The sequence below is a fragment of the Callorhinus ursinus genome, unplaced genomic scaffold (genome assembly GCF_003265705.2).
Source record: "Callorhinus ursinus isolate GAN/ISIS: 27379988/994484 unplaced genomic scaffold, GSC_fseal_2.0 scaffold45, whole genome shotgun sequence".
Taxonomy (NCBI): Eukaryota; Metazoa; Chordata; class Mammalia; order Carnivora; family Otariidae; genus Callorhinus; species Callorhinus ursinus.
This window is the reverse complement of record NW_027397107.1, coordinates 6,585,122-6,595,657: the sequence shown is the minus strand read 5'-3', so window position 1 is coordinate 6,595,657 and position 10,536 is coordinate 6,585,122. Positions and strand designations below refer to the sequence as shown.

The 10,536-nt window shown below is 47.2% G+C and overlaps 1 pseudogene; it reads right to left on the bottom strand.

Moving 5' to 3' along the window:
* Positions 1-6,376: 6,376 nt before the first annotated feature.
* On the bottom strand, positions 6,377-7,188 carry LOC112839887 (small ribosomal subunit protein uS5 pseudogene; annotated as a pseudogene).
* Between the last annotated feature and the right edge of the window lie 3,348 nt (positions 7,189-10,536).

Here is a 10,536-nt window from a genome sequence, read left to right as displayed (position 1 = left end):
GCTCCCCAAGCTGAGCTGTGCCGCAGTCACTCCTTGCTGGTGTGGCTTTGGCCTTAATACCTGGTGGGGCTTAGACTTAGGTCTTGCAGAGACTGCCGTTTACTCATCTCCATCATCGGTGTGATTTTCCACCTCCTTCAAGGAAGCCCCCCCCCCCAACTAGGGTGGTTTCACCTTAGAATCCCTCCACCTTCCACCGCCATTCCCGTTAGGGCAAATCCATAGGAACAATAATTTCCCAGAGTATATTTTCCTGAGATCTGAATGATGGGTCTAGAACAACACTGTGCTGGAGGGCTTCAGCAGAATTGCCCAGGGTGGACTCTGGCATCCCCTAACTCATCACTTTGGAGACCCCTCCTCTTGGGTAGGACAGCCCTCCTCCTTCCTGCTGAGGTCCTCCTGATTCTTTTCCTGACAACCTGTAGATAACTCTAGGGTAAAATGAATACACAAACACTCCTAAGAATAGTATCCCAGACACTATATTTTTTAATGCACATTGAGGAGATATTTAATTAAAAACAACACAACATGGAGCACCTGGGGAGCTCCGTCGGTTAAGCATCTGCCTTCGGATCAGGTCATGATCTCAGGGTCCTAGGATCGAGTCCCACATCGGGCTCCCTGCTCAGCAGGGATTCTGCTGCTCCCTCTCCCTCTCCCTCTGTGCTCTCTCTCCCTCTCTCATTCTCTCCCAAGTAAATAAATAAAATCTTAAAAAAAAAAAACCCAAAACACAACAGCTTACAATTTCTGCTATCCCAAATGAATATAGGCTTTTTCATGATTATTCAGATAAGTTTTAGGTCCCCCCTTTACCTCACTCTCCTATCCAGACTATAGTTTTCGTTATCCTCAGACATCTGCAAATCCCTTCTTTCTTGCTTCTGTCCTATCGTAAGACCCTGTGAAAAAGGAAAGCTTCCTTGGTGATCACAGAGAATGGAGTCTGGGCTAGCATGCTAGTGTTAGCTACTAGCTAATTAGTTAGAACATGGTCATGCGGGCGCCTGGGTGGCTCAGTTGGTTAAGCGACTGCCTTCGGCTCAGGTCATGATCCTGGAGTCCCGGGATCGAGTCCTGCATCGGGCTCCTGAGTCTGCTTCTCCCTCTGACCCTCTTCCCTCTCGTGCTCTCCGTCTCTCATTCTCTCTCTCTCAAATAAATAAATAAAATCTTCAAAAAAAAAAATAGAACGTGGTCATGCTGGCCATGTTCCTGGCAGTTTACACAGATTATCTGAAAACTGCATTTCACTAGTTTTTGCATTTAAGGAACCTCAGGTTCAGTCATGCATCCAAAGACGCTGGCTGGTGGGTGATCGGTTTGGAATTCGGATCTGGTCGTGTGTAACCACTATGCTCTATGTTCTTTCTTTGGGAAGGGTTAAAGTCATGCAACAGCCAACATTTTCCCCCCGGGTGTTATTAGTTAACAACAGCTGCTGTAACAAAGTACCAAAAACCTGGCGGCTTACAACAACAGAACTTTATTCTCCCACAGTCCTGGCAGCTGAACTCCAGGTTTGGGCAGGATTGGTCCCCTCCGAGGGCTGTGAGGGACAATCTCTTCCCCACTTCCTAACTTCTAGCAGTTGCCGGCCATCCTTAGTGTTGCTCACGGTGCATCACTCCAACCCCCCCCTCTGTCGTCCCAGGGCCTATTTCCCTATGCCTCCCTGTGTCTCTCTATCCAAAATTTCCTTCTTTCTCGTTTTTTTTAATTTTTTTTTTTTTTTTTTTTTTAGTAATCTCCACACCCAACACACCTGTCATTGGATCGAGGGTCCACCCTAACCCAGTGTGATCTCATCTTAACTTGATTGTATCTACAAAGACCCTACTTCCAAATAAAGTAGGGTTGAAGGATCTGAACATATCTTTTTGGAGGACACAATACTTTTTTTTTTTTAAGATTTTATTTATTTATTTATTTATTTATTTATTTATTTATTTGAGAGAGAGTGTGCGCACGAGCAGGGGGAGGGGCAGAGGGACAAGCAGACTCCCCTCTGAGCAGGGAGCTCCATGCGGGGCTCAATCCCAGAACCCTCAGATCATGATCTGAGCCTGAGGCCGACACTTAACCGACTGGGCCACCCAGGCGCCCTCCTCTGGGCATTCTTCTCGGCAAGACATCCTCCTGCCCTATATCCTTTCCAGGGGGTGCCAGAGCCCTTTCCTGAGCCAAATCCACAACAGGAGTGCTGGATACACACATGTGCTGAGCCACTGAGTGAGACCTCTTTGTTGCAGTCCAAGAGAGCCAGCAGGCCAGCAGAGAGACTGAGCAAAACCCGGGGTGAAGTGTTTCCCTCTGGTGTCCGCAGCCGAGCTCCTGAGGATGTGGTGATGGTGACACGCCCGACTGTGGTAGTCATCCCTCCTCCAGATGCCTTGGCCTCCGGGAAATGTGGCTGGGCCCTTGTGAGGTCACAGGACTCAGGGAGTTTGGGCTCTGAATAATAAAGAGGCAAAAGTTCTTGAGAGTCACAACTCTTCCCCCTCCAGATTCTGGAGGGCCAAGGAGGGAGGTTTGTTTTGCTTTGTTTTATTAGAGAAGTCTGTTTTGTTAGCCCAGCAGGCGACTCGAGGGGGCGTGAGGCGGGAGGAGTGAAGGGGGCTCCCACGCCAGGGACACCCAGTGCTTCACGGGTTTGTAGGTGATGGAGAACTCACCCAGGTCGTGGCCCCCTGGCTCTCAGGGTCCAGACCACCAAGGTAAGCCAAACCACCCGTGGCTCCCTGGGCTCTGCACTCTGGGTGACCTGCAATTGTTTGGTGAATGAATTAATTTGTAAATGAGTAAGCAAGGGAGTGCAAGAATCGCAGTTCAGGGCAACTCTCTGGTCACATCTACTAAATAAGCTTCCACCTCCTTCACCACAGAATAAGGGAGAATTTCCTTCTCAAAGACCCTGGCCCTAGACTTCGTGGTCTGTTTTGTCTTCTTCCCCTGCAGGGCATTCTGTGGGCAGCCTGGCGCCTTACATACACAAACTCACTTTAGGAGGGCCCAGGGAGAGATATTTATAGTATGGAATTGAAACAGTTTTCAAAATGTGTGTGCGTGTTTTAGCTGTGTCAATTATCAATGGCTCCATGACAAACTGTCTCAAAACTTAGTGGCATAAAACAACCATTTTATTGTGCATTCTGCATGTCAGCAGTTAAGACGGGGCCTAGCAGAGGTGGCTTGGCTCCCTGTCTGGGGGAGTTCGGGGGCTCCGCTGGGAAGACTGGAAGGATGGAGGGTGTCTCAGTCGTTGGGGGCTGGAGTCACCTGGAGGTGTCTTCAACTCATATGTCGGCCATTTGATGCTGGCTGTTGGCGGGAACCTCAGCTGGGCTGTCAGCCAGAGAACACCTACGCGTGGTCTCTCCATATGGGCTAGTTTGGGCTTCCTCGAGCTAGCCGGTCATTGGATCCAAGAGAAAGTGTCCAGGAAAGCAAAGCACAAGTGCATGGCATTTTCATGATCTGGTTTCAGGAGGCACAGAGCATCACTCCTGCCATAGTGTATTGATGGAGGCAGTCATATAGTTGCCCAGGGCCAAGGCGTGGGAGAGTGGCAAGTTTCTAAAAGCACACGTCGACAGGAGTTACTGTGTCCATCTTTTGGCAAACACGATCTGCCGTGCTTTTGCTTTCTTTTTCTTTAGGTTGTATAATTCACACACAAAGGAGAAAATATAACAGGAATAGTTTAGAACTCTATAATTTTACGTCTCCCTGACCCCCAACCAAAAGCAAGCACTCCCCTAAATTTTGCGTTAATCATGCTCTTGTTTTCTTTATAATTTTGCCACCCCAGGTTTATTCCTAAATAATATACTCTTCGGCTTTGCCTGTTTGCAAACTTGGCAAAAACAGAATCATACAGAGGTATCTTGGGTGATATTGCTCATTTGCTTTTGTACCTGGCAGGATGGGCTTAGTTATGCTTATGGTTACAAACATCACCGGCATCTCAGCGGCTTTACATCTACAAGCACTTACTTCTCACTCATACTACATATTTGGTATGGAGCGGCAGCTATTCTGCGCTGGGATCCAGGCTGAAGGAGCAAGCTCTGTCTGGAACATGGCTAATCTCAGGGCAGAAGGAAAAGAGAAGATGGTGGGCCAGGTGCTGGCTCTTCAAACTCTGGCTCAGAAGTGACCTGTGTCAGTTCTACTTACATTCTGTTGGCTGAAGCAAGTCACACGGCTAAGCCTAAAGTCAGTGGGGTTGCAAATATAATCCTCATATAGGTAGGGATCCCAAAGGAAGTAGCCCTGGAGAAGCAACAAACATTTTGGATAATAACACAATCTACCCTAGTATTCCCCATTGTTTGCAAATATTTGTGTCCCTCTTTTCTGGAAAATAAACTCACTCCTCTCGGGAGACAACTTAAATTCTCATCTAAACATGGCACCAGACTTTGAGCCCAGCATTTCATGATACATCAGGTCTGGATGTGGTTCCTCTAGATCTGGAGATCTAGAACTAAAAAGACGTCATCCATTCCTTTCGATGAACACAGGAACAACAGGGATGGAGTAATCCCAATCCATTTAGAAAGGAAAGAGTGGGGAACATAGTAGTCACTGATCTATGGAAATCTTGAAATTCCCCTGGGCTGTCACCGATCCTGCGTGTGAGGAGTGTTTCTTGATTAGGTCTTAGTCCTGCTCCCAGGGAGAGGGGAGATCCTTAGGCTGTTGTCCTTCATGGCCCTTGGCTCTGACATCTTGGAGGTCCTTCCTGTTCTATATTCTTCCCAAAGAGGGGACTGTGAAGTTTCCCCAACCTGCTTTTTTGTGGAAGATTGTATTAGTACTAAAAACATTAATTGCCCATCTCTGTGCGTCCCTCACTACTGGAGGCTTTTAAGTGCTTGTCCCATCGATGACAAAGTTGGTGATGTGACTCTCTTGGCCAATGGACTGTGAGCACAAGTGACCAGAGTCACTTCCAAGTAGAAGCTTTATTAGGATAGCTAACCATCTTGACCTGCCCAGGACTACTCTAGTTTTAGCGCTGATGTCTTAGGTCCCAGGAACCCCTTAGTCCTGGACAAAATGGGACATTTGGTCATCCTAGCTTTAAGAATCATTCTTAAAGAATGATGAGACAAAGATGAGAATCAACCATTCTCTTTTATCCTTTTCCATGAGGCCAGAAACGTTCTAGGTTAGAAGCCTCCCATGAGCCTTAGTCACAGAATGAAGAGGAGATGCAGCTGACCTTTACGGACATGTAATGTGAGCAAGAAGTAACCTTTTGGGGTTGTGAGCCACTGAGATATCGGAGTCATTTTTCTGCAGCCTTAGGCATAACTCAGCTGAAGCCGACTGAGATAGCACGACGCAGTGTTCTTTGTAGTCACCCATCCATCCATCCATTCCTTGTTGATGTCCTGGCAAGCTCTGCCTCATCGCCCCTTCCCTAAGTTTATGCCGAATTTCTCCTTGAAATTCCGGGACTGTTGTGAGTAGGGTTGCCAGAAAAAATTCAGAACACCCAGTTCAATTTGAACTTAAATTGAATTTAAATAATAAGCAATATTTTTTAGCAATTTTTACCAAATTTAAATTGACCAAATTTACTAAATTTTGTTTTTTTTTACCAGCAAATACTCTAAATTTAAAATTTTTACTCCTTAAAATAATTCTAACTAGTATATTCCAAGCAATATTTGGGATATTCTTACACAAAAAATTTATTTCCTGTTTATCTGAGATTCAAATTGTACTGGATGTTCTGTATTTTCACTTGTCAAATCTGGCCAACTTAGGCAACCTTCCGAGGTGACTTGGAAAAGAATACTCAGAAAATTCCTTCTACAGAGAGGCAACATTATGGAGTGGAATAGTCCCTAAAATTAACTGATCATCAGATTTACCAGGGGGTTTCACTTTTTTTTTTAATTTTTTGAAAAAAATTTTAAAGATTTTATTTATTCATTTCAGAGAGAGAGAGAGAGAGAGAGAATGAGCAGGAGATAGTGAGAGAGAGCACACGCAGGGGGAGAGGGAGAGGTAGGGTCCCCCCCCAGCAGGGAGCCTGACACAGGGCTCCATCCCAGGACCCCAGGCCCATGACCACCCAGGGGCCCCTACTGGGGGTTTTTAAAGAAGGAACTAAGCATGACCTCAAGCCTAATGAATTTGAAACCTGGGTAGGATACCTAGAGAATTTGTACTTTGTGTGTGTGGTTTTTTTTTTTTTTTTAATTTATTTAATTATTTATTTTTAAAGATTTTATTTTTTTTAAACTAATTTCTACACCCAATGTGGGGCTTGAACTCATGACCCCGAGATCAAGAGTTACATGCTCTACCGACTGAGCCAGCCAGGCGCCCCCCCCCTTTTTTTTAAGAGGCTTTAATTCCCTTGAATTTTTCTTGGATAAAACTGTGTGGTGGCCACAGGTGGAGCCTGGGTCCTCTGCACGGAGACTCCAGTGTGGCTCTTTACAAGATGTCGGTGAATTCCTGATAGGGAGACTTTGTGAACATTGTCTCTTTCCAGAGGTCAGGGGCGAGAGAGCTGTAGGTCTGGGGAGTGGCACCAGAAGGGGCCTTGGCAAAGCTACCCAGGGTGGCAGGGCAGCCCGTGGCTGAGGGGTAGCCATCGTCAATACTGGCCATCATCAGTAGCTTCTTGGGCACAGAGACAATGCCAGTGCCCCTGGTGTCAGGGATGAGGCACACCAGCACAGAGCCACAGCGGCTGGTCACCTTGCATGAGCCGCTGTGGGCCTTGCCCATCTTGTTCCCCCAGGAGCCTTGCCCACCACACAGGGATGATGACAAGCTTGGCCACGACGATGACAGCAGCTACCTCCTTGGAGCACTGAACACCCAGACCGACATAATCTCCAATGGCAACAAACGCCTTGAACCTGGGCTGCTGACCAGCACAGGTCTACTTCTGCACAGGTAGAGTCTTCGAGACCTCATCCCTGAGGGATGTCCCCCAGGAAAGAGTCAGTGATCTCAGATTCCTTGATGGGCAGGAAGAGATCAATCTCCTCCCGGGACCTGATCTTGTCCTTCTCGTCGTGGACCCAGCTTGCTGATGGGCATCCGCTCCTGGTCCTCAGCCTTGCATCTCCCAGCTCTGGGCCGAGCCCCACCCCCCAGCCAGGGCGTCCCCTGCCAGGGCCCAACCACAGCACCAGCGCCATTGGCCATTTGGTATTTTCTCGGAGGCAGAGCCGGAATCTGTACCTTTTTTTTTTTTTTTAAAGTAAGCTCTACACCCAATGTGGGGCTTGAACTCATGACCCCAAGACCAAGAGTTGCACGCTCTTCCGACTGAGCCAGGCGCCTTGAGTGTTTGTACTTCAAAACCCAAAGCTCCAGAGTTAATGCTATCTGTCTGCCACATTTGGGAACTAGTGGTTTAAGGCAGTGCTTCTCAAACTCTAATGCGCGGATGAAGCACACAGGGGTCTTGCCAAACACAGATTCTGATTCAGGAGGTGTGGGGTGAGGCCTGAGGTTCTGCATTTCTAACAGGCTCCCAGCTGATGCTGATGCTGCATGCCAGTGGAGCCAGGCTTCTGGGCAGGGGTTCTCAAACTTGAGTGCGCATCAGAGCTATGTGCAGGGCTTGTCCAACCAGATTGCTGGGCTCCACCCAGAGTTGCTGATTTAGTAAGTTCACAGGTCAGTGGGTCTCTGCTTGCTAGAAACGGTCCAGCGACCATACCTTGAGAAGCACAGCTCTAGGGGGAGATGTGTAGGCTTCAGAATCAGGCCCACAGGAGTTAAATTCCATCCCAGCAAGTGGGCAGACAGATTCCTTATGTTTGCTCTCCCTCTGACTGTATAATAGAATCACCAGAAGGACTTTAAAAATTCAGATGCCCGTGATCAGATTAAACCAGAAAAGCTGGGAGACCCAGAACCACATTTTTACAAGTTCCTCAGGCGATTCTGATGTGTAGCCAGGGTGGAGAGTCACTGACACGCTTTGAACCATCTCCTCATTCCAACACGAACACTGTGAGAATTAAGTAAAATAAAGATGTAGGGATGCCTGGCTGGCTCGGGTGGAGGAGCACGTCACTCTTGATCTCAGGGTTATGAGTTTGAGTCCCACGTTGGGTGTAGAGATCACTTAAAAATAAATAAAAATAAACAACAACCAAAAAACAAGATGCAAAGGATCTGGCCTGATAGAGCCACTCCAGGGGGCTGTGACGACTACTCCCCCTTTTTATCGCTGCTCTCTCTGGGCCTGTCCCAGGCCCACCCTCCCATCCCACCACCACCAAAAATGGCAAACCTATCTTCTTTGTCATTTTGCTTCTGGATGGTTGCCTCCTCTCACTAGCATCTTTTTTTTTTTTAACCTTGTTTTTAAGTAATCTCTACACCCAACATGGGGCTCAAACTCACGATCCCAAGATCAAGAGTCACAGGCTCCACCCAGTGAGCCAGCCAAGTGCCCCTCACTAGCATCTGAAGTCTGTTTCCTACTGGCTCCTCCCAATGCCTTTTAAAATACTCTGAACACGCCCATCACTCAATCTTGCTGCCATCATGTTTCCACGGGGGAAAGGGCTTATTCTGTCTACCCTTGATCCTGAACTTTACCACATGGACACCCAAAGATAATCAAGAGTGTTTGAATAGTCAAACCCAAAGGGCTTTTCTCAGTGACTGTTCTCCTTTAGTTCAACCGAGCAAACATCTTTAATGCCTACTATCACTGGGGTATAAAGATGAATAAGTCACTATCTTTGACCTCAAGAGGTGGGGTGTAGGGGTGGGAGCGGCTAGTGGCTATCATATAAGTAAGTCAATCCTATTGGTGAGATAAGAGCCATGACATCAAGTGTGAACTACGTGGGTTCTTGACCTCAGCACCCATAACCTTAGCACAGGGCCCTGAGGATAAATATTTTTTGAATGAATTAATGAATGATTGACTGCATGAATGAACTCCACAGGAAGATGAGGAAAGGCTTTACCCATGAAATGACCCTGTAGCAGAGTCCCAAAGGATGAGTCGAGTTTTCCAGGTGAGGTAGTCTATAGGTAGGTATTCCAGATGGAGTCAAAGGTATGGGAGCAAGAAATAGCATGGCACATTCCAGAAGTGTCAGTGATGTAACTGGTGGACATGGAAGGTGTGAAGCCGAATGAGAGGCGGAAGGCTGGGAGGTAGTTGGAAAGGAGGTAGAGGAGCAGAGAGATGCTGAAAGCCCTGCTGTGCCTCTACGAAGAGTTAGAATGTGGTCACTGGGGAATGGGAAGCCGCTCCTGGGTTTTAGTGAGGGAATCAGGTGAGCAAAGTAGCATTTCAGAAAGACAGCCTGGCAGCAACTGAAGCTACTAGGAGGGGTTGAAACCACTTGGGAGGAGTGTACGGGGGAGAAGAGTAGAGGCCTGAGGACAGAACGCATGGCTGAGTCAGCTGCGGGAAGAAGGGTCTGTAGTGCAGCCTGACGGGGAGGCAGGGGAAAGCAGGGGTGCCTGCCACTAGTCCCAGGCTACCCAGAAGTCAAGTAGGGGGGCTGGAAACCAACTGCTAGGTGTGGCAGTGACTGGGGGTCATGGTGACCTGGGCCAGAACTGTGACAGTGGTGCACTGGGGGGAGAAGCAGAACCTCAGCCATGGGCACCACAAGAACATTCCCTCCTCCCTTGGTATCCAGGACCATGCACCTGAGCTCTCCTCTGTCCATCTTAGTGCAAATACAAACTTAAAAATATGGAGCCATGGACATCAATTACTTTACGGGCACACTGAATGTAAGTTTTCTTCTTTAAAAAAAAAAAACTTCTTATTTACAGAGTGCCTGGGCGGCTCAGTCGGTGAAGCGTCTGCCTTTGGCTCAGGTCATGATCTTGGGGCCCTGGGATCAAGCCCTGCGTCGGACTCCCTGCTCGGGGGGGGGGGCCTGCTTCTCCCTCTCCCTCTGCCTGCCTCTCCCCCTGCTTGTGCTCTCTCTCTCTCTCTGTCAAATAGGTGAATAAAATCTTTATTTAAAAAAATGTTCAAACATATACCCAAGTAGAGAGAATAATACAGTGACACCCGGGTAACCACCTCCCACCTTCAACAGTGATCAACTTCTGGCCAGTCTGGTTTCATCTCTACACTCACACCCACATTATTTTGAAGCAAATCCCAAATGTCACGTCATTTCACTCATAAACATGTCAATATGTACCTCTGAAATATACAGCCATTTAAAAATCATCACAATACAATTAACATGCCTAAAATCAACAATACCTTAATGTCATCTGAGATGCAAGGTGTTCAAAGTCTCTGATGGTTTCATTATTTTTATTTTTTTCCAGTGTGTCTTAATAAGGATGCTAACAAGTCCCATATGTTGCATTTGGTCAATTTGCCTCTTAAATTTCTTTTAAATGTATAATTTTATGGAATCCCCTCTGCATTTTTCTTTGCATTTTACTCGTTGAAGAAGAAAAGTGCAGCTGCTATCTTGACAGTTCTGTGGTTAAAAGGGTATGTCCTCAAATCATATGGCCTCATTCCCTTCTGCTTTCTTTTGTCTT